Here is a 25,390-nt window from a genome sequence, read left to right as displayed (position 1 = left end):
CAAATGCGAACGTCTAATCTGCACCATCGCCTGACGAAACGAGGACAGTCATGTGAAATGCAGTGCACATGTCATATTAGCAACACGTGCACGTTGCATATAGCATTGGTAACTCATGTGTAGTGAGCAGATATAAGCCTAACAATTTATTACATTTTAAGTGCAAAAGTTCTTAGTAGCAGAAATAACTGTAGTTGCTACTGGCTTTAAGTAGTTATGGAACATGCATAAGAAACTCAATGTGTACAAAACTTGGCACAATCTAAGACTGGCAGGGATGAAGCTTGGACTGCCAAGTGTAGCCAGCAGCTGGGAAGGATAAGACTTAGATTTTTATTTGAGGCCTCCCACTATGCCCAAATGAATGTGGTCTTTTCTCTTCCTTCTTTCTTTCTTTGCTACGTCATTGTTCTAATTAGTATTAAATTATATATAAAGCCTTGTCGATCGTTTTATTTTTGTTATATGTTTTTGTTATGTATGTTCCTCTGTAGCTACATTCTTCATATTGTAAATATTTTTAAGACATTAAAATGAATGTCACCTACATTGTAATTACTGCCAGTTTTTGTGTACTAGGTGACGGGTCAAAGGAAATTAGGATTAATGAAATTAAAGTAAAGCACATCCAGTCCTTCCCAAGGATATATCATTGGCTGACACGCTGATTGCTGAGCTACAGACATGGATATTTAAGTGAATTTCATTCATCTGTGAACTGTACCATTTTGCTCAACATAACATGACCGAAGTCGTTATCTGTAGTGTATGAAGAATATGTAAAGTATGCATGATCAGACTAGATTGCGCAGCAAAATGGTGGACGATAGTTGAAATCGAGAGGGTACAAAATGTAGATTGGCAATAGCAAGAAAACCGTTTCAGAAAACGAGATGTTATTTAACATCGAATATAGATGGCCCAGTCACAGGACTCTGACCACCGCCTCCATTCGGCGTCAGAGTGCAATCACCACTCACAGACAGCAGGTGGCAGCACTAGTCTCGAGGAGATGGTTCAAAAAATGGCTATGAGACCTATGCGACTTAACTTCTGAGGTCATCAGTCGCCTAGAACTTAGAACTACTTAAACCTAACTAACCTAATGACATCACACAGATCCATGCCCGAGGCAGGATCCGAACCTGCGACCGTAGCGGTCGCTCGGTTCCAGACTGTAGCGCCTAGAACCGCACGGCCACTCCGGCCGGCTGGAGGAGATGGAAAAAAGTGTTTTGTCGTAAAGTGGAAACAAGCGATTTGTGTGATGTCCATGAGGGCAATGTCATTGGGTTTCGGGCCAAATATGGAAGCATTTATGCAATAGTGAAGTTTGTAAACTGTTCATGTGCCGCTGTGGATAAAGTTTAACATGCATGACAAAATAGCACTACCCAACATCAGCGCCGAGCAAGTGTGATGCACCATGGGGCATAGATGTCTGTGTGAATGGTGGCTGCGGGGAGAAGTGGCAAATAGGAGTGCAGCTCTGAGCAAAGGGCTACCCAGATGAACAGATGGCTACCAGCAGTGTCTCCTCATCGACCATTCAGCGAACACTGCTGTTTGTGGGCCTCTACAGCATGAGCCTGGGTCAAGGTCCCATGCTGACTTCTGTTCATTGGTGAGAATGGCTGGAATGTGCGTGGCAGTACCGCAACTGGACGTCCATTAGATGGCGACAGGTGGCCATCTCAGATGAACCATGTTTTACATTCATCAGAGAGATGGTCGTTGGAGTGTTTGACCCGCTAACAGTCGTTGTAAAGGTCCAGGCTAGAAGAGGGAACATTATGGTGTGGGGAACGTTTTTGTGGCATTCCATGGGTTCTTTCATCATTCTAGAAGAGGCAATGGATCAACACAAGGATACATCTATGCTCGGGGCACATGTCTGCCCTTACGCAAAGTTTATTTCTTCCTGGGCCCAAAGGCACCTACCGGCAGGACAATGCAACGTATCACACAGCTCGCATTGTGCACCTGTGATTTGAAGCCAGGGTGTGTTTACAGCACTCTCCTGGCCACCAAACTCTCCAGATTTAACCTCAGTCAATGATAGATGGGACCACATAGATAGGACTGTTTGAATCTTGGATCTTCAACTGAGAAAACCCGTGCACTGGGTTGGTATGGGTCCATATTCCTGGCAGTATCTTCCACAACCTGAATGACTCTCTTATTGCATGTCCCCACTCCAAAAGGTGGTTATGCAGGCTTTTGACAGGTGGGCACATTACTGAGACTGGACCATGTAAATACACACATCAGAAAAGTTTTGTATCACATCGGTTCTGAGAGTTCCGTTATCGGTATAGAAAACTGGAATAGACATCAACATAAACATCATTACCGCCTTTTTTTATTGCTCATAAAAACTACACATTGCATGTTCTGCCACTACATAGCTAGACCTCCAGAGGTGTTGGTCCACATTGCTGTACACACTGGTACCTCTAATACCCAGTAGCACGTCCTCTTGCTTTGATGCATGCCAGTATTCGTCGTGGCATACTATCCACAAGTTCATCAAGGCACTATTGGTCCATATTGTCCCACACCTCAAAGGCGATTCGGCATCGATCGCTCATAGTGGTTGGGGGTCACGTCGTCCATAAACAACCATTTTCAATCCACTTAATAGTTTTGGCCAGGGAGGGATGATGCGACAAAAATGGCTCTGAGCACTATGGGACTTCACATCTGAGGTTATGTCCCCTAGACTTAGAACTACGTAAACCTAACAAACCTAAGGACATCACACAAATCCATGCCTGAGTCAGGATTCGAACCTGCGACCGTAGCGGCAGCGCGGATCCGGACTGGAGCACCTAGAACCGCTCGGCCACGGCGGCCGGCTTTTCAATCTATCCCAGGCATGTTCGATAGGGTTCACGTCTGGAGAACATGCTGGCCACACTAGTCGAGCGATGTCGTTATCCTGAAGGAAGTCATTCAAAAGATATGCACGATAGGGGCGCGAAGTGTCGTCTGTGAAGAATGCCTCGCCAGTATACTGCCGATATGGTTACGCTATAGGTCGGAGGATGTCATTGCCGTATCGTACAGCCGTTACGGCCCCTGTCATGACCACCAGCGGTGTACGTCGACCCCACATAATGCCACCCAGAAACAGCAGGGAACCTTAACCTTGCTGCACTCGCAGGACAGTGTCTCTGGGGCGTTCAGCTTGACCGAGTAGCCTCCAAACTCGTCTCTGACGATTGTCTGGTTGAAGACATATGCGACGCTCATCGGTGAAAAGAACGTGATACAAATCCTGAGCGGTCCATTCGGCTTCTTGTTGCGTTCATCTGCTGAATGGTGTCGGGTTGCAAAGATGGACCTCGCCATGGATTTCATGAGTGAAGTTGCCCATCATGTAGCGTTATTGAACATTGTGGCGTTGCTGTCAGAGTTCTTCTGAGCTGTAATCCGTTCCTGTCTCTCTGTATCTCCTCCATGTCCGAACAACACCGCTTTGGTTCACTCCGAGAGGCCTGGACACTTCCCTTGTTGAGAGACCTTCCTGGCACAAAGTAACAATGCGGACACGATAGAACCGTGGTACTGACCGTCTAGGCATGGTTGAACTACAGACAACACGAGCCGTCTACCTCCTTCCTCGTGGAATGACTGGAACTGATGGGCTGTCGGACCCTCTAATAGGAGTTGCTGATGCATGGCTGTTTACCCCTCTCGGCGGGTTTACTGACATCTCTGAGCAGTCAAAGGGACTTTGTGATACAATATCGACAGTCAGCGTTTGTCTTCAGGAGTTTTGGGAACAGGGGTGATGTAAAACTATTTTCGTTGTGTGTACAAATGTTAGGTTGTCATTTCTGAAGGTATTTGTAAGGAATGCAATGTTATACAAATGCAATTCAGACAAGAAGAGAATAGAGGATTTTGGGATGTAGTGCTACAGAAGAATACTGAAGATCATATGAGTGGATTGAATAACTAACGAGGAAGCCCTGGCTATAATCGGAAACAAATAAATTTTTGATACAACTTGACTGAAAGTTGTGCTCAAGGAAAAGTCAGTTTGGTACTGAGGGGAAGTGAGTGTGTTTGGAAGAAGGGGGTCGAAAATGATGAAGGAGTCAATTTCCTGTCGGGGGGAGGGGTGTGTGTGCTTGTGTGTCTGTCGGGGGGGGGGGGGGGGGGGGGGGGATGCGGAGGGGGGCAGATGAGTGCTAAAATTGAATTGTAGAGGGAGGCGACGGCTTGACCTTTGTGAGCAGGATCAAACGTAGGTTAGACATTTATGTGAAGATGATGTATCTTGCACAGAAGTGACTGACGTGAACTACCACTGCATCAAACCAGTCTTTGTGAAGCAAAGCAAGCGCTGTATCATGTATAAGATACAGAGGCGAGCGAGTGCACGGGACTTACCCTAGTTCACTGCTAGTAGCGTCACGTCATCGTAACGCGCCTGCATATAGTATTGCACCACATTTAACATAAAAGTAAAAATTAAGATTTGTGTGTAAAACTTTGTTAAAGTATAGTTCTATGTAATAATGTTTCAGGTAACAAATCTTAATGTTATAAAATTAGTAGTTTACGTAAAATTCACGTTTTGAAAGAAAAATAGGAGGCGCTAAATAATGACGCTAGGAAGCCAAAATTTGGTGAGAAGGTGCAGTAAGAAGTCATTAATGAGTGGTGCTGGTTTCCAAAACCATAAAACTAAAATTGACTCCAGAATCCGCGTTTTTCGGAAAAATCAGAGGCGCGAAATAATAGAGCTACAATATTGAAAATTGGTAGGATGCTTCAGTTCACCCTAATAATAATAATGGAAATACCACAATCAGTTACCTCTTCTAGTTTTTTTTAGTAATTTAGTAAAAACTACTTTTGTGAGTAAAATGTACATAAGCATTATAGATTAAGTACTTTAAATTTTAATGATAAAACAAATTCTTTAAGACCAATGATCAGATAGGACAATTAACAAAGCTACACCAAGTTTTAGTCTTGTAGCATAATTAACAGCTGATACAAGTCTTGATAAAGCTATGGTTCAGAGGTAACAATCTACCGTTAGTTCCATTGTAAAAATTCTAGAGAGTAAAGTTTTAATTTTAGCGGGCTGAGATTTTCTACGTGCTTCTGTACTGCTCAGATGTATGTATACAAAAATTGAGAAGTTTGTAAAGCTATTATTAAATGTGATATTTAAGATTATGTGCCTGAGATAGCGATCATTTGGAGGCTGCAGGCATCTGCATACGAACGGAAAGAACAGATGCTCTCTTGGCGGTACGCGCCGGAGCTATATAAAAAGAGCGGCAGAGGCAGTAGTAAGCTCACTCCGCATTAGACCAACGCCTAGTCCACGCGAGCTTAACGTCCGATCGCGCCTCGCCTCGGGTGACGTCATAGCGGGCTGTGACATGCGCGTACTTAGCAATGTAAACGGACATTGAAAATCGCGAGGACTGTACACCGTCCTGGATCGTTTAGACTTCGGTAACAAACTGTTATTGTGCCGTCCGTGTGAAGTATAATTCCGCGTGGCAAGTGGTGACTAACTCCACTTTTAAGGCGAGCATTAATCTTTTTTTTTAACATTATTGCGAACTATTAATAGAGCACCGTTAGTTAGAGTAATGAACTATTCGGGAGGAACTTGCTGTAGAAGTCGCCTCTGAACTATTAAACGATTGGCTGAATTAACAATATTTAATGTCTTTAGCATTTTCAGAAGTTTCGAGTAATTTGTGTGAGCCTTTAAGATAATAAAATCTTGTTTGGAACTTTAAATTTTATTGAAGCAGCCCTAATCCCGTGAAGAACTATGGATATTTTTCGTTTAGCTGGGCTGTACAGGAATGTGGCCGTGCAGACTGGGAACTAAGGTCAGTAAGTTTCCCTTCGCTTTCTGACTGGCCACCAAATTAGTTGCCAGGCTCGCGTGATTTAAGGTGGCAATGTTCAACTTTCATTCAACATTAAACAACGACTTCTTCGCCGTCCCACATATGTTGCATCGGCAATAGTCTGTTACGTGAAATGAACATTCAAACAACTCGTTCGACAAACTTCTTCGCCGCCCCACATATGGTGCTTATCGGCCGGGAAAACTGAATTAAAAGCAAATAAAAGTGCTCGATGTGTGAAAGCGATTGGTATAAATTAACGAACTCGGTAGGCAATAACAGGACACTGAATTGAACTAGTGTGGGAACAGTGTTACCAGTAAAGGCGGGTGTAGTGTATAAACAATAAGTGTCTACCGCTGTACGTTGGTTAGTGACGATGGTGAGGAAGGCGACGATGCTGGATCGCGGCTGCCGACGGCGCTGAGACTAAAGGAAGACGGTGCGTCATCGCGGAGCTGCGCTGATCTGCGAGACAGCTGCCGGCTGCGCCGAGCGGTCAACGGTGCCTTGCTGCCCCCCCCCCCCCCCCCCCCCCCCTGGAGCTATTGCAGTAGGCGATTCCTGTGGCGGTACTCGACGCTACAGCTGCTGCTGCTGCCTTCAATACGTCGCGACGCGTCGCATCACGATTGCTGGTACACCGCGACGACATCATTCGTCGAAATCAAGCATTTAAGTTAAGTCAAAGACTTTTAAAATATTTATTAACTGCTGCTAACAAACTAAAAGATATGGAAAGTAGTGTACATTTCAGAAGGGAACCGGTCTCTGACCAAGAATCCTCAGGATCAGGAATTGAGTTTAATGAGGATGGTTCCATTAATCCCTCAAATATTGAACTAGAACGTAATTTGTCACCAGTAAATTATGACTTTAATTTAAATGAGAGTGCAGGGATGCAATCAATAAGTGAAATAGAAGTCAAAAGGGAGCCAGTAGAGTTGCTAACTTTGTCAGGTAGTGAAACTGAGCTCAATATATCTCCAGCTCAGTCAAGTCAAGAGATACAAAGTATCAAGGTAGAAGCTCCGGATTGGATGCAAATACTGTTTGCCAAACTCGAATCAAACCAAAATAAAATTGAGGCTAAAATTGAAAATAGTAATAAAGAGTTGGAGAATAAAATTGAGGTTAGTAATAAAGGGTTGGAAAATAAAATTGAGGCTAGTAATAAAGAACTAAAAGAAGAACTGCAATCAAAATGGAATAGTTTGAATTATAAGATAGATGCTATTCATCATGACATTCAAGTAAAAGTAGGGCAACAGTTAACTAAAATGCATAGTACTTTCAAATGTGAAATAGATCAAATTCAAAAAAATTATCAAGAGGCAGATGAACTTTTGGAAGTGAGGTTGTCCGAAAGATTGAGCAACGAGTCCAAACTTTGCTCTGACAAAGTTAAAGAGGTACAAATTAAAGTAGATACTTGTCAGAAAAACATTGAGAAAGTAAAAGAAACCTGTACCGAAATTCGTGGTGCAGTGGAACAAAGATGTTCTGCCAGGATAGAAGCAGTAGAGTCACAAGTAGCGGAATTAAATACTAACATTGCTAACCTAGAAAATAGAGTAACCTCTGTTAATTCTAGTCATTCTACTGTACAGCATGTGACTTCAGTTGACGCCGCTTTTATAGGGTGTCGACAGTTTTTGCGCTTCGATCCTGATAAGTACATTCACCCTCTTGAATTTTGGAATGACTTTGAGGATGTTCTCCCCAACACTTGGTCAGAAAGAGAAAAAATTTCATTTATAAGAAGTCATTTGTCAGGTGATGCTTTGCGATGGTCAGCGGATGTAATGATCAAATGTAAAACTTTATCTGAATTTAAGTCTGCATTTCTCAACGAATACTGGTCACATAACAAACAAAATGATGTGTTAAGGGAATTCTGGAGTGGTAAGAAGTTTTTCCCAGGGCGTGAATCAGTAAAGGATTTCGCTAGGAAGTGGGTTTCAAGACTGTCACATTTGACAGAAAAGATGAAGCCAGATATGATCATTATGGGTTTAGAAGGTAAGCTGCCGTGGTACTGGCAGAAGAGGATCATTTCCGCCCCTAGAGATAATATAGACAAATTTATTGAATATCTGGAAAGAGTGGAAAGAGTAGCTGCTGCTGAGGAGCAGGTGCAGCAGAATAACAAATCTTCTAACAATCACGTACAAAATAATGGAAACGTGAACGTTAGAAATATGGAAGTTAGGCACACCAAAACAAACTATCGAAACCAAAGCCGTGGCAGAGGAAGAGGGGGTAGATACTCACCACGCTTTCGTAACAACTACTATGACGAAAGTGGAGAAGTAAATCCTATGCCATTAAGACAAGAAGGGAGTCATGATGCTACTATATCTAGTGGTGTCACAGATGAACACAACAGGCCGCGTGTGGGAAACTAAATCCCGTCTATGAGGAAACTGGCGCTCACCAGGCGGTAACAGTAACACAGCCAGTAACGGAAACACAGACAATCAGCCAACATACACAGACAGACAACATGGATGACGAAATAAATACAGATAATACCAGTGATGTGTTAAGCCACTCTCACAAAATAGTGGATAGTATTTTGGATACACTAGAAAAATGGGTCAAGGAAGAACAGGAACTCAAGGTAGATAATGGGGAAGAAATAGATAATGGGTTTGAGTCTGATGGGAATAATGATGAAGTAAAAGCTTACATCTTCGATGAAAATGGCAATCTAAAAGCTGAAGTAGAAGTAGCAGAAGTAGAATCAGTACTGCAAAACTTTAGAGAGGAGGAAATGATGAATGAAGGGGGTAGAAATAGTAACGAGGTGAAAGAATCTAGTAGCTGTGTAAACGTGCCACAAATGGTTGAAGGTGACGACATTCTTATGAACAGCAATATTGCGCAGGGACGCAGTTGCTCAGAGGTAGAGGATAGTTTGGCTGATGTGCAGCAAACAAAAGTAGAAAAAGTCGTCAGATGCTTCGATTTAAAGTTAGTGGACAGATTAGAGAAAGCAGCTAAGATTATAGAGCATGATGAGCCCCAGGATGTAAATGTAAATGTAATTGCAACTGATCAGAATTACTTTAGCTGGAAGAACATAGAACGAGATTTATTAGACGAGGTGTGTGAGCAACCTGTTCAATGTAAAATAACTCACCCTGTTATCAAAGTAAACATATCAGGAGTCACTGTGCGTTGTCTGCTTGACAGTGGCAGTGAAGCAAGTGCTTTATCACAAACATTTTTTGACACCATACCCAATAAAGAGAAGTTAACAGTTATGAAAGTAAGTGGCTTAAAGATTATAGGTGCTACTGGAAAAGTCTCTAGACCAGTTCAACACGAAGCTTTAATACCCATTGGTATAAATGACGTAGTAATAGATCATCCTTGTTTGATTGTGCTAGGCTTAAGTGTTGATATGTTGATTGGTACTGATTTCTTATCAAAGTACCAGGGAAAGATCAATTTTGATCAGAACAACTTAATTTTAACTTTACCTGACTCTAAAGTGATAAGAGAGTCTTTTATAGGAAGTCATATAGGCGGTAGTAATGAAACTTGGGAACTGCCTATTAGAGTAATAAAGAATAAAGGATACTTGCAGGAAAATTTGGTTTTCAGTGAGAATGAGGAAAGTGCTAAGAGTAAGAGAGAACTAGGTCTAAGAAATATTGTGGATCTAAAGGAATTTAAAATTAACAGTAATTAATTACTGTAGGGAGTCTGCCACTCTTTGGCGGATACACGGTTTGGCGTACCGTGCAGTCCCAGCTGGGTGAAACTTTATTTCCTTTTCAAGTTTCATTCCCTTCTTCTGGTCTATCATAACAGGTAAGAATCACATATGTCTTCATGTTGTATATATGCTATTAGGTTTTAAGTATTCTTAGTAAGGATCTACCTAGTGAATGGCAAAACAAAAGTCTGAGTACCAATAAGAGGCAAACATGGCTAAAATAAATAAATTAAAATATTTCATGTAATTGTAAAGGGTTAGAAACTACAACTAAGAGAGACACTTTGCAGTATACGAAGTACGGTATGAATATGAATAATCCATTAGATTATGCAGAAGGTAGTATGTTGCTAGAAATAAGGTTGTCTGAAGGAAAACAGCGTAAGAAGATAATGCTCATAGAGGCAAGCAATGGCGTTTTAGAATTAAATAAATGGAGATGTGTGGAAGTGGTGTGAGGATCGCACCAAATATATAGAAACAGGACGTCAATAGGCTGACAAAAGGAAAAGGGAGAAAGAAGTGGAGAAATGAAGTATTTTGAATCTGGAAGAAAAGGGAGAAAATGAATAAGGTGAAGAAGTGAAGTAAGTAAATTGAAGTAAATGATGTAGGATTAAAGAATAATTCCCTCACGTCTCGTGAAATGGTGAAAAACGCTAAATCTTGCTTGAGGCAAATAAATAGTTAAACAGACAACAGAAACACACAAATATTGGAAAATGCAGAAATTTGGAATCGGTATACTGAAAATAACTAATTTCTTTAGTAATTCATACAATAAAGCAAAGTGCTGGTCAGCAAATGACTTCTTTGATGAACTAATCCATACGATAATTAAGCCAGAGTACATTAAAACTAAAAGGTTACTCAATTTTCTAAGTTGAAGCAAGATCTTAATATATTAATTTGCTAAAAGAATTTTCACTATTTAGGAACCTAAAAGATTATTTATGAAAGAAGAAAGTAGGAGCTATTGTATCAGATACGACTTAGTGCTAAATGTCTTTCTGACAACTTCACAATTAGTAAAATAGTGCCAGAATATAAACTATAAAATGTACTTTGTCCTACCTTAGATATAAGTTGAAAACAGAAACTTAGACTGTATTGTCTGTTTCTCAGGGACATGCAGGCTGCATGAATGACTGACAACAAGCGGTAGGGAGATTGGAAGTAGAGACGCAAACCACAGTGAATACAATTTCCTCCCACAATTTTGTCAATCAGTGAAATTAAATGAGTGTTACAATAGGACACCCACCACAGTGCCGAGTATTATAGTAAAAGAAAAATGTGAGTGCGTTGCAGTGATAAAAGTCGTGTGTATTTTCTTTTTCAGGAAGAGACTGATTTTAAAGAAAAAAAAATAACTATTTTGTAACCATTGAAAAATTTATATTTCCATGTAAATGTATGTAAATAATTTGTGAATGTCTTCTGTACTAGGTTTTCTATGTGTATATGAGTATGGTTATTTTGTGTATGTAGTAATAAGGAATTTCCTAAGAAGAAGCAACTTAAGTTGAAAGAGGTATACTAAAGTAATCCATCGCTTGTTTGTTCTTTTAGAAATTTAATTTTGTTCAAAAATAGATTTTCACGAAAATTAAAAAGGGGGTGATGAAGCAAAGCAAGCGCTGTATCATGTATAAGATACAGAGGCGAGCGAGTGCACGGGACTTACCCTAGTTCACTGCTAGTAGCGTCACGTCATCGTAACGCGCCTGCATATAGTATTGCACCACATTTAACATAAAAGTAAAAATTAAGATTTGTGTGTAAAACTTTGTTAAAGTATAGTTCTATGTAATAATGTTTCAGGTAACAAATCTTAATGTTATAAAATTAGTAGTTTACGTAAAATTCACGTTTTGAAAGAAAAATAGGAGGCGCTAAATAATGACGCTAGGAAGCCAAAATTTGGTGAGAAGGTGCAGTAAGAAGTCATTAATGAGTGGTGCTGGTTTCCAAAACCATAAAACTAAAATTGACTCCAGAATCCGCGTTTTTCGGAAAAATCAGAGGCGCGAAATAATAGAGCTACAATATTGAAAATTGGTAGGATGCTTCAGTTCACCCTAATAATAATAATGGAAATACCACAATCAGTTACCTCTTCTAGTTTTTTTTAGTAATTTAGTAAAAACTACTTTTGTGAGTAAAATGTACATAAGCATTATAGATTAAGTACTTTAAATTTTAATGATAAAACAAATTCTTTAAGACCAATGATCAGATAGGACAATTAACAAAGCTACACCAAGTTTTAGTCTTGTAGCATAATTAACAGCTGATACAAGTCTTGATAAAGCTATGGTTCAGAGGTAACAATCTACCGTTAGTTCCATTGTAAAAATTCTAGAGAGTAAAGTTTTAATTTTAGCGGGCTGAGATTTTCTACGTGCTTCTGTACTGCTCAGATGTATGTATACAAAAATTGAGAAGTTTGTAAAGCTATTATTAAATGTGATATTTAAGATTATGTGCCTGAGATAGCGATCATTTGGAGGCTGCAGGCATCTGCATACGAACGGAAAGAACAGATGCTCTCTTGGCGGTACGCGCCGGAGCTATATAAAAAGAGCGGCAGAGGCAGTAGTAAGCTCACTCCGCATTAGACCAACGCCTAGTCCACGCGAGCTTAACGTCCGATCGCGCCTCGCCTCGGGTGACGTCATAGCGGGCTGTGACATGCGCGTACTTAGCAATGTAAACGGACATTGAAAATCGCGAGGACTGAACACCGTCCTGGATCGTTTAGACTTCGGTAACAAACTGTTATTGTGCCGTCCGTGTGAAGTATAATTCCGCGTGGCAAGTGGTGACTAACTCCACTTTTAAGGCGAGCATTAATCTTTTTTTTTAACATTATTGCGAACTATTAATAGAGCACCGTTAGTTAGAGTAATGAACTATTCGGGAGGAACTTGCTGTAGAAGTCGCCTCTGAACTATTAAACGATTGGCTGAATTAACAATATTTAATGTCTTTAGCATTTTCAGAAGTTTCGAGTAATTTGTGTGAGCCTTTAAGATAATAAAATCTTGTTTGGAACTTTAAATTTTATTGAAGCAGCCCTAATCCCGTGAAGAACTATGGATATTTTTCGTTTAGCTGGGCTGTACAGGAATGTGGCCGTGCAGACTGGGAACTAAGGTCAGTAAGTTTCCCTTCGCTTTCTGACTGGCCACCAAATTAGTTGCCAGGCTCGCGTGATTTAAGGTGGCAATGTTCAACTTTCATTCAACATTAAACAACGACTTCTTCGCCGTCCCACATATGTTGCATCGGCAATAGTCTGTTACGTGAAATGAACATTCAAACAACTCGTTCGACAAACTTCTTCGCCGCCCCACATTTGGACTGAACACTGCAGTAACAAACATGAACAGAAAAATCTTTTTCTCAGTCATCACTTCGGTTTGATGCCGCCCTCGATCTACTCTTACCTTCATATCTGTGATCCAACCACAACATAACGTCGTCTGCAATCTCTTTTACATGTTCAAGTCTGTCTCCACCTTACACTACTCGACCCAGTGCTCAGTTCGCCGCTGGATGCATTGGAGAGGCCCCACTAACCGCTACCTCCTAGACTGATTTCCTTACGTTTTTTTAGAGATCCATGTCTCAATCGGTAAAAAATGAACCCTTACGGGATCACTTTGTAGTCCATTTGTCTGAGCTGCAGTTAAAAACCATTTTTGTCAGGAGTAGGTAGATACATCAAGTTGAAATTTATGTCACTTCTAAAGGGCTACTGTGCTGTGATGGTGTAAGAAATTAAAGCTTCTAGGACAATCGAATCAAAAGATATGGCCATTTACGTCACGTATTTTGATACAAGCAAACTCACTCATCGTTGACCTAGAATGATGAAATTTGGCAAATAGCAAGGTTTCACAGCACAAGCGAAAGAAAAAAAAATTGTTAATATGTAGTTACATCACACGATAATTTTTTTCTGACTGTTTGTCCGTTTGTTAAGATCACTCATTTCAGGAATGGGTGACTGCGTCAAGCTTCAATTTATGTCAGATATTAAGATCTACGGTACCTTGGCGGTGTAAGATTTTGAAGCTTTTAAGTCAACACAATCAAAAGATACGCCCTTTTATGTAACGTAGTTTGGTATTATACATGGAAGAACCCTGGAGATACTAAAAGGTATCAGATAGATTACATAATGGTAAGACAGAGATTTAGGAACCAGGTTTTCAATTGTAAGACATTTCCAGGGACAGATGTGGACTCTGACCACAATCTATTGGTTATGAACTGTAGATTAAAACTAAAGAAACTGCAAAAAGGTGGGAATTCAAGGAGATGGGACGTAGATTAATTGACTAAACCAGAGGTTCTACAGAGTTGCAGGGAGAGCGTAGGGGAACAATTGATAGGAATGGGGGAAGGAAGTACAATAGAAGAAAAATAGATAGCTCTGAGGGATGAAGTAGTGAAGGCAGCAGAGGATCAAGTAGGTAAAAAGACGAGGGCTTCTACAATCCTTGGGTTACAGAAGAAATATTGAATTTATTTGATGAAAGGATAAAATATAAAAATGCAGTAAATGAAGCGGACAAAAAGGAATACAAACGTCTCAAAAAGGAGATCGACAGGAAGTGCAAAATGGCTAAGCAGGGATGGCTAGAGGACAAGTGTAAGGATGTAGAGGCTTATCTCACTAGGGGTAAGATACATACCACCTAGAAGGAAATTAAAGAGACCTTTGGAGAAAAGAGAACCACTTGTATGAATATCAAGAGCTCAGATGGAAACCCAGTTCTAAGCAAAGAAGGGAAAGCAGAAAGGTGGAAGGAGTATATAGAGGGTCTATAAAAGGGCGATTTACTTCAGGACAATATTATGGAAATGGAAGAGGATGCAGATCAAGATGAAATGGGAGATACGATACTGCCTGAAGAGTTTGACAGAGCACTGAAAGACCTGAGTCGAAACAAGGCCCCCAGAGTAGGCAACAATCCATTGGAACTACTGACGGCCTTGGGAGAGCCACTCCTGACAAAACTCTACCATCTGGTAGCCAAGATGTATGAGACAGGCGAAATACCCTCAGACTTCAAGAAGAATATAATAATTCCAATCCCAAAGAAAGCAGGTGTTGACAGATGTGAAAATTACCGAACAATCAGTTTAATAAGCCGCAGCTGCAAAACACAAAAGCGAATTCTTTACAGACGAATGGAAAAACTAGTAGAAGCCGACCTCGGGGAAGATCAGTTTGGATTCCGTAGAAATACTGGAACACGTGAGGCAATACTGACCTTACGACTTATCTTAGAAGAAACATCAAGGAAAGGCAAAATACGTTTCTAGCATTTGTAGACTTAGAGAATGCTTTTGACAATGTTGACTGGAATACTCTCTTTCAAACTCTAAAGGTGGCAGGGGTAAAATACAGGGAGCGAAAGGCTATTTACAATTTGTACAGAAACCAGATGGCAGTTATAAGAGTCGAGGGACATGAAAGGGAAGCAGTGGATGAGAAGGGAGGGTTGCAGCCTCTCCCGGATGTTATTCAATCTGTATATTGAGCAAGCAGTAAAGGAAAGAAAAGAAAAATTCGGAGTAGGTATTAAAATCCAGGGAGAAGAAATAAAAACTTTGAGGTTCGCCGATGACATTGTCATTCTGTCAGAGACAGCAAAGGACCAGGAAGAGCAGTTGAACGGAATGGACAGTGTCTTGAAAGGAGGATATAAGATGAACATCAACAAAAGCAAAACGAGGATAATGGAATGTAGTCGAATTGTCAGGTGATACTGAGGGAATTACATTAGGAGATGAGACACTTAAAGTAGTAAAGGAGTTTTGCTATTTGGGGAGCAAATAACTGATGATGGTCGAAGTAGAGAGGATATAAAATGTAGACTGGCAATGGCAAGGAAAGCGTTTCTGAAGAAGAGAAATTTGTTAACATCGAGTATAGATTTAAGTGTCAGGAAGTCATTTCTGAAAGTATTTGTATGGAGTGTAGCCATGTATGGAAGTGAAACATGGACGATAAATAGTTTGGACAAGAAGAGAATGGAAGCTTTCTAAATGTGGTGCTACAGAAGAATGCTGAAGATTAGATGGGTAGAGCACATACCTAATGAGGAAGTATTGAATAGGATTGGGGAGAAGAGAAGTTTGTGGCACAACTTGACCAGAAGAAGGGATCGGTTGGTAGGACATGTTCTGAGGCATCAAGGGATCACCAATTTAGTATTGGAGGGCAGTGTGGAGGGTAAAAATCGTAGAGGGAGACCGAGAGATGACTACACTAAGCACATTCAGAAGGATGTAGGTTGCAGAAGGTACTGGGAGATGAAGAAGTTTGCACAGGATAGAGTAGCATGGAGAGCTGCATCAAACCAGTCTCAGCACTGAAGACAACAACAACAGTTTGGTACTGGCGGACTTACACATCGAAAACCATAGTGTGCTTCCCGTTGATCCAGAATCATGAAATTTAATGAGAAGCAAGGTTACATAAAACAAAGGATAAAGTCCGAAAATTTTTAATTTGTAATTACATCGCACGAAAAAAAATTGTATCATTTTCGATCCGACTGTGGCTGTTCGTGTGTGTCCTTATTCTTAGAAATTTGGAGACCTACATCTTATAAGTGTCAATATCGATAACAGACAAAAATCGACGAGGTTCTCGAAGCCCGGGATTGATGAACTATCTACATACGTAATTTTGTACGGATCCCTTGGTGAGCAGGTCCCACTGGCACTTACCCGATATTATTATTTTACTATTTCTTCATTTCGCACTTTAACCCTCATCAGTTGTGAAGGAAATTGAGTTACGATTGACGTATTTTCGGAACGTCATGGAGAGAGATTGAGTGGTTCAAAATGGTTGAAAAGGCTCTGAGCACCATGGGACCTAACATCTGAGGTCATCAGTCCCCTAGAACTTAGAACTACTTAAACCTAACTAACCTAAGGACATCAAACACATCCATGCCCGAAGCAGGATTCGAACCTGCGACCGTAGCAGTCGCGCGGTTCTGGACTGAAGCGCCCAGATTGAATGGCGCAAGGACCACTTTGGTCACTTCTTTCAAATATGTTAGTCAAGCAAAGCGAGCTTCTGTGAAACTGGGACGGAAGGACAGAGCCAGAGTACTGGGTCGACAAAGGGAAAGAGCATTGCCCGCTGAAGGCAAGATAAGGGATTCGAGTCCTTCTCTAGCGCTGCATAACATCGCTCGATCTTCGGTTTCATTGTTGTGTCACTGGAAACCGAAGGGTGTATTAGCGCTGACGTACTGAGTGGCCGTTACAGCGGCCGAGCACTTCCGCGACAGCCAGTTAACCGCTAACACGCCGCCGCGCGAAGCCGCTGCCGCCCGCCGGCACGCTACAGTGGGAGGGCGGATGATCCACCTCCAGTGTTACGGACTGCGGGAGAATGCGGCTCGCCTCGCGGCCCCTCTCGGACTGTGTGTGCGCGCGCGCGCTCGTGTGTGTGTGAGTGTGCGCCAGCTCTCTGTCCCTGTTGTGGCCGGACAAAGACCGGCAGCGACCTGGCAACCCCGCGGCCTCCGGCTGCCCTCGCGCCGCTCCGCCTATCGACTGTTGTGAGCCACGCCGCCCCGCGCAGCTCGGCCGCCTCCGCCGCCGCTCGGGCGCGCTCGGCAGATCGATGCACCGGCTGGCGCTGTACAGCGAGCGCCGTCCGTGGCTGCGTCGACTTCCCTTCCGGGGGACGAGATGCGCCGCGACGCGACGCGGCCGGACCCGAGCCGACGCGACGCCAACGCCGGCGGCGCCGGGGGCGGCGACGCTGCCGCGGGGGCCGCGAGGAGACGGGTGGCTGCGGCTCGGTGCCGGAAGTCTCGTCCCTTAACACGACACATAGCTCGGGGAAGGACCGCGTTTCTGTTACACCGCGGCAACCTTGGTTACATACTTCTTCTACATCAGCTTACCGCGAAGATTTGTTACAAGCGCCCTCCGTCGCCGAGCACCTGCTCCAGGCGAGGTGCAGCGAGGGCAATGCGCGACTCCATTGCCGATGGCGAAGAAAACAATTGGCGTACGGCGTACCAGCATCAGGAGCGGATCAAAGGATAGGGTGAGGCTAGGGGGGGGGGGGGAAGGGGGTGCGGCAGGGGAATCTCCTGACCTTCTCCCAAACAGGCAAGCGGGCCGTTGTGGCCGAGCGGTTCTGTCCGCTTCTGTCTGGAACCGCGCCACCGCCACGGTCGCAGGTTCGAATCCTGCCTCGGACATAGATGTGTGTGATGCCCTTAGGTTAGTTAGGTTTAAGTCGTTCCAAGTTCTAGGGGACTGATGGCCTCAGATGTTAAGTCCCATAGTACTCGGAGTCATTTGAGCCATTTCTGAAGAGGGCAAAGGTACTGTGTGAACTTTCAGTTTTACCCGTAACGTATACTCGATCGTGTGGGCTCAGTCAGCTTCCACAGTACAAAAAGCACTAAAACTGACGCGTTTACAAGTATTACACGAGAATATATAAAACAGATAAAGATAAAAATAAAAATATGAAAATGTGCTTCTACATCAAGTTTTAGGAAGACACAGGTGCAACGGAAGACAGTACGAAATTAATATATTTTTATTTTCTTTCTTGTCGTCTCTATAGATTTTACAATAACAGTTCTGATGATGAAAGTTTACTCCTTCGAAACGCGTCAGTTTTAGTGATTCGCAATGTGAAATGTGGTTGAACCTACATTTTACCATTCAACGCTGTACTAATTGCTGATGACAACAAATCGTTATGATTGTAGGCCTATTGTTGTTGTGGTGTTCAGTCCACAGACTGGTTTGATGCAACTCTCCATGCTACTATGTCCCGAGTAACTACTCCAACCTACATCCTTCTGAATCTGCTTAGTGTATTCATCTCTTAGTCTTCCTCTACAATTTTTACCCTCCACGCTGCCCTCCAATGCTAAATTTGTGATCCCTTGATGCCTCAGAACATGTCCTACCAACCGATCCCTTCTTTTTGTCACGTTGTGCCACATGCTCCTCTTCTCCCCAATTCCATTCAATACTTCATCATTAGTTATGTTATCTACCCATCTAATCTTCAACATCTGCTTAGCGCGAAGATTAGTTACGAGCGCCCTGCATCGCCGAGAGCGTGCTCCAGGCGAGGTGCAGCGAGGGCAATGCGCGACTTTACCATCGATGGCGAAGAAAACAATTGCCGTACTAGCATTAGGAGCGGTTCAAAGGTGGGAATAGGGAGAGGCTGGAGGGGGGGGGAGGGGTGGAATGGGAGCCTTGACCTTCTCCCAAACAGGCAAAAGCACTGTGTGGACTTTTGTGTTAGCAGAAGAGTCAACACTGTGTTACGAGTGGAGGCCGAAATGCACGCGTTTTAGCTCACGCAAGCTGGCGTGAGAAGGGAAGAACTATACTGACGTGATGTCTGGAACATGACAAGGAATGAGAATTCAGAAAGCGGATGTGATTAGTTTGATACTTAACTTTAATCCATTAATGATGAACGTCGCTCTTGGCGGTATTTGATTCACAATATTCTCTGTTCAGAATAATTCTTGAAGATAGTAAGTATAGTAACTGAATGGAGCGCCTTGCTGGGTCGTAGCACATTACGTAGCTGAAGGCTATGCTAAACTGTCGTCTCTGCAAATGAGAGCGTATGTAGACAGTGAACCATCGTCAGCAAAGTCAGCTGTACAACTGGAGCGAGTGCTAGGGAGAGTCTCTAGACCTGCCGTGTGGCGGCGCTCCGTCTGCAATCACTGATAATGGCGACACGCGGGTCCGACGTATACTAACGGACCGCGGCCGATTTAAAAGCTACCACCTAGCAAGTGTGGTGTCTGGCGGTGACACCACATGGACCTTCGGTCTTACCCGTAACATATACGCTGTCGTGTAGGCTCAATAACCTTCCTCGCACAAAAAGCACTAAAACTGACTCGTTTACAAGGAGCAAGTCTTCATCATCACACGGACTGCGGCCGATTTAAAAGCTACCACCTAGCAAGTGTGGTGTCTGGCGGTGACACTACATGGACCTTCAGTCTTACCCGTAGCATATACGCTGTCATGTAGGCTCAATAACCTTCCTCGCACAAAAAGCACTACAACTGACTCGTTTACAAGGAGCAAGTCTTCATCATCACAATTATTACACGAAAATTTATAAAAACCAATAAAGATAAAAATAAAAATAGGAAAATGTGCTTCTACATCACGTTTTAGGAAGAGACAGGTGCAACGGATGTCAGTACGAAACTGTAATATTTTTGATTTCATTTTTATCGTCTTTATAGATTTTACAATAACAGTTCTGATGATCGAAGTTCACTCCTTCGAAACGCGTCAGTTTTAGTGATTCTCACTGCAAAATGCGGTTGAACCTACATTTTAGCATTGAACACTGTACTAATTGCTGATGACTACAAATTATTTTGATTATATGCCCAGTAGGCAGTAGGTATTGGGAGATGAAGAAGCTTGCACAGGATACAGTAGTACGGAGAGATGCATCAAACCAGTCTCAGGACTCAAGACCACAACAACAACAACGTGCCTATTAAAATATTTTATAGGCGAAGTTCTTAAAAAAAGTGCCACGTATCCCTACAAGATGTAGTATTGGCAAAAACTAGAAGAAAAGTTTCTACAACGTAATGTCTGGGAACCAGTATCTGCTGAGATAAAAGCCAGTCAGTCTTCTCGTTTCCATATGCCTATAGTAGACACTATAGGCAGTGCTGCATGTGGTTACCTGGTCACGTGACATATGCTTTAGTGCTACTTCGCACTGAATCATGAACACTACTTCAAATACGCCTCGCTGCACTCGGATTGCGTCACATGCATGGATCACACGCACACTGTTTTTGGGTTGGGCATACAGCAACGCCCTTAAATGTCGCTGAAAAGAAGACGCATTCGCATCCAGTGAACAGGGAGACCACGGTACCGGACCTCCTACACCAAACAGGCGCCTATGAAACTTGGCGGTGAGGTGCCGTCGCACTACGTGTACAAGTGGGGTGGTGCCCCGCTGTCAATATACCACAGCATTTGAAATTATGCAGGGGTGACCTCCTCCAGATCTTCTCCGTAACTGTCGCTTTAGCTTGGGGGGATCATGCACATTCTCTACATCCATCCACCAACCATATCTATCTCTGATAGTCTGTAAATTTTCCGACGGCGGCTACATTAGAGCATTGAAATAAATTAACGATATTGGGTTGGAAATTTGTCCCACCATCGTCCAGAGCACCTCTAGAATCGTCTTCGGCGTGAAATATCGTCGACTAGCATAGAACTGTCTTCAGTGATGAGTCCTGCTCCAGATTTAGCTCCAGTGGCGTGTCTGCAGACGCCCTTGAAAGCGATGGTGTACTGACCTGACGATCGCACACCATATAGCCCGCCAACCATGAGTGACGGTTTGCAGTGCAATTTCATTTCATAGGAGGACCCTTTTGGTTGTCATCCGTGGCAGGCTTACACCACAGCGGTTGTTGTTGCTGTGGTTTTCAGTCCTGAGACTGGTTTGATGCAGCTCTCCATGCTACTCTATCCTGTGCAAACTTCTTCATCTCCCAGTACCTACTGCAACGTACATCCTTCTCAATCTGCTTAGTGTAGTCATCTCTTGGTCTACCTGTACTAGTCTTACTCTCCACGCTGCCCTCCAATACTAAATTGGTGATCCCTTGATGCCTCAGAACATGTCCTAGCAACCGATCCCTTCTTCTGGTCAAGTTGTGCCCCAGATTTCTCTTCTCCCCAATCCGATTCAATACTTCCTCATTAGGTATGTGCTCTACACATCTAATCTTGAGCATTCTTCTGTAGCACCACATTTAGAAAGCTTCTATTCTCTTCTTGTCCAAACTATTCATGTTTCACTTCCATACAGAGCTACACTCCATACAAATACTTTCAGTAATGACTTCTTGACACTTAAATCTATACTCGATGTTAACAAATTTCTCTTCTTCAGAAACACTTTCCTTGCCATTGCTCGTCTACGTTTTATATCCTCTCTACTTCGACCATCATCAGTTATTTTGCTCCCCAAATAGCAAAACTCCTTTACTACTTTAAGTGTCTCACTTCCTAATCTAATTCCCGCAGCATCACCCGACTTAATTCGACTACATTCCATTATCCTCGTTTTGCTTTTGTTGATGTTCATTTTATATCCTCCTTTCAAGACACTATCCATTCCATTCAACTGCTCTTCCAAGTCCTTTACTGTCTCTGACAGAATTACGATGTCATCGGCGAACCTCAACATTTTTATTTCTTCTCCATGGATTTTAATACCTACTCCGAGTTTTTCTTTTGTTTCCTTTACTGCTTGCTCAATATACAGATTGAATAACATCGGGGAGAGACTACAACCCTGTCTCACTCCCTTCCCAACCACTGCTTCCCTTTCATGTCCCCCAACTCTTATAACTGCCATCTGGTTTCTGAACAAATTGTAAATCGCCTTTCGCTCCCTGTATTTTACCCCTGCCACCTGCAGAATATGAAAGAGAGTATTCCAGTCAACATTGTCAAAAGCTTTCTCTAAGTCTACAATTGCTAGAAACTGAGGTTTCCCCTTCCTTAATCTAGCTTCTAAGATAAGTCGTAGGGACAGTATTGCCTCACGTGTTCCAACATTTCTACTGAATCCAACCAGATCTTCCCCGAGGTCGGCTTCTACTTGTTTTTCCATTCGTCTGTAAAGAATTCGCGTTATTATTTTGCAGCTGTGACTTATTAAACTGATAGTTAGATAATTTTCACATCTGTCAACACCTGCTTTCTTTGGGATTGGAATTATTATATTCTTCTTGAAGTCTGAGGGTATTTTGCCTGTCTCATACATCTTGCTCACCAGATGGTAGAGTTTTGTCAGGAATGGCTCTCCCAAGGCCGTCAGTAGTTCCAATGGAATGTTGTCTACTCCGGGGGCCTTGATTCGACTCAGGTCTTCAAGTGCTCTGTCAAACTTTTCACGCAGTATCGTATCTCCCATTTCATATTCATCTACATCCTCTTCCATTTCCATAATATTGTCCTCAAGTACATCACCCTTGTATAGACCCTCTATATACTCCTTCCACCTTTCTGCTTTTTCTTCTTTGCTTAGAACTGGGTTTCCATCTGAGCTCTTGATGTTCATACAAGTGGTTCTCTTATCTCCAAGGTCTCTTTAATTTTCCTGTATCTACATCTACATCTACATCCATACTCCGCAAGCCACCTGCCGGTGTGTGGCGGAGGGTACTCTGAGTACCTCTATCGGTTCTCCCTTCTATTCCAGTCTCGTATTGTACGTGGAAAGAAGGATTGTCGGTATGCTTTTGTGTGGGCTCTAATGTCTCTGATTTTATCCTCATGGTCTCTTCGCGAGATATACGTAGGAGGGAGCAATATACTGCTTGACTCTTCGGTGAAGGTATGTTCTCGAAACTTTAACAAAAGCCCGTACTGAGCTACTGAGCGTCTCTCCTGCAGAGTCTTCCACTGGAGTTTATCTATCATCTGAGTAACGCTTTCGCAATTACTAAATAATCCTGTAACGAAGCGCGCTGCTCTCCGTTGGATCTTCTCTATCTCTTCTATCAACCCTACCTGGTGCGGATCCCACAGTGCTGAGCAGTATTCAAGCATTGGGCGAACAAGCGTACTGTAACCTACTTCCTTTGTTGTCGGATTGCATTTCCTTAGGATTCTTCCAATCAATCTCAGTCTGGCATCTGCTTTACCGACGATCAACTTTATATGATCATTCCATTTTAAATCACTCCTAATGAGCACTCCCAGATAATTTATGGAATTAACTGCTTCCAGTTGCTGACCTGCTATTTTGTAGCTAAATGATAAGGGACCTATCTTTCTATGTATTCGCATCACATTACACTTGTCTACATTGAGATTCAATTGCCATTCCGTGCAGCATGCGTCAATTCGCTGCAGATCCTCCTGCATTTCAGTACAATTTTCCATTGTTGCAACCTCTCGATACACCACAGCATCATCTGCAAAAAGCCTCAGTGAACTTCCGATGTCATCCACCAGGTCAATTATGTATATTGTGAATAGCAACGGTCCTATGACACTCCCCTGCGGCACACCTGAAATCACTCTTACTTCGGAAGACTTCTCTCCATTGAGAATGACATGCTGCGTTCTGTTATCTAGGAACTCCTCAATCCAATCACACAATTGATCTGATAGTCCGTATGCTCTTACTTTGTTCATTAAACGACTGTGGGGAACTGTGTCAAACGCCTTGCGGAAGTCAAGAAACACGGCATCTACCTGTGAACCCGTGTCTAAGGCCCTCTGAGTCTCGTGGACGAATAGCGCGAGCTGGGTTTCACACGACCGTCTTTTTCAAAACCCATGCTGATTCCTACAGAGTAGATTTCTAGTCTCCAGAAAAGACATTATACTCGAACATAATACGTGTAGGCAGTATCTATCTTACCCCTAGTGAGATAAGCCTCTACATCCTTATATTTGTCCTCTAGCCATCCCTGCTTAGCCATTTTGCACTTCCTGTCGACTTCATTTCGGTATGTCGACGATATTCTAGGCCCCGTTTGTTGCTCTTCATGGTAAGTCATCCTGCGCTTACACTTCAACAAGATAACGATTTTCCGCACATGGCGATAGTTCCTACTGCTTCTCTCCGTGCTTTCCAAATCCTACTTTAGCCAGCAAAGTCGCCGGATCTCTCCCCAGTTGAGAATGTTTGGGATAGTACGGACAGGGCCCTCCAGCTAGCTCAGGTTTCTGACGACCCAGTGCACCTACTGGACAGCACTTTGGACGATACCCCTCAGGAGGACATCCAACATTTATATCCGTCAATACCAAGACGAATGACTACTTGCGTAAGTGCCAAAGGTAGAACAACGCTTTACTGAGTTGCTCAATTTTGAAGCTCTTTCTCTTGAATAAATCATCCAGTTTTTCTGAAGCACTCAGTTGTTAGTTTGTACACGTACATGACATCTACCGCTTTCTCCAGCTTCGGATGATTCCTTCATGGTGCTTCGATTTTTATTTTTATTTTATTTTTTGTTTTAGAGTGTACTCTGCCCATCACGATTCTACTTCAGTATCATTCGTGAGGATGTTTCCCTATGGGTCTTTAATGAATGTTTCTCTGTTACTACATTTCTGAGCTACTTTCTTTACTTTTTGATACTCTTGTCTTATACTGTGATGGGTACAGCCCTCTTCGTATTCTTCTGTTAGCTCCTTATGATATTTTCGATTCCCTTGCCGTAGGATTGTTGTCATTTCCTTCCTTATTCTGGTCACATATCTAATATCTTCTGAACTCTCATATCTTCTAACCACTTCTTCCCAGCCTACTTTCTATCTTAATTTTTTTTTTATGGCACACTTGCTGAACCTCACCTATCTGATCCCTCTTTTGTTTGTCTAGAATTTTGATCTTTTACCTTTCCCTTACATTTTCTCAAGTTTTCTACTGGTTTTAAGACATTGAGGCGACTGTGATGTCAACGCCAAGTGGTCTCATGTTGAAGAAACTGTCAACAGGATAGCTTCAGAAATTGTAGGCGAGCGAAAGAGGTGGTGACGAGTGTCACAGCCCGCCGCCCTAGAGATTCACAAATGTTTGGTGTTGTTTGAGTACTGCTTCTGGTTACATACCGGTCTGTCTGGCCTATCGCTTGTCCGTCTGTTGCCATCCATGTCCCTTTATTTACGTTTCTATCTTGAAACCATGTTCTCGTGATGC

Source organism: Schistocerca gregaria, chromosome 1 (assembly GCF_023897955.1).
Source record: "Schistocerca gregaria isolate iqSchGreg1 chromosome 1, iqSchGreg1.2, whole genome shotgun sequence".
Lineage (NCBI taxonomy): Eukaryota > Metazoa > Arthropoda > Insecta > Orthoptera > Acrididae > Schistocerca > Schistocerca gregaria.
The sequence above is the reverse complement of the archived record's forward strand: the minus strand, read 5'-3'. Positions refer to the sequence as shown.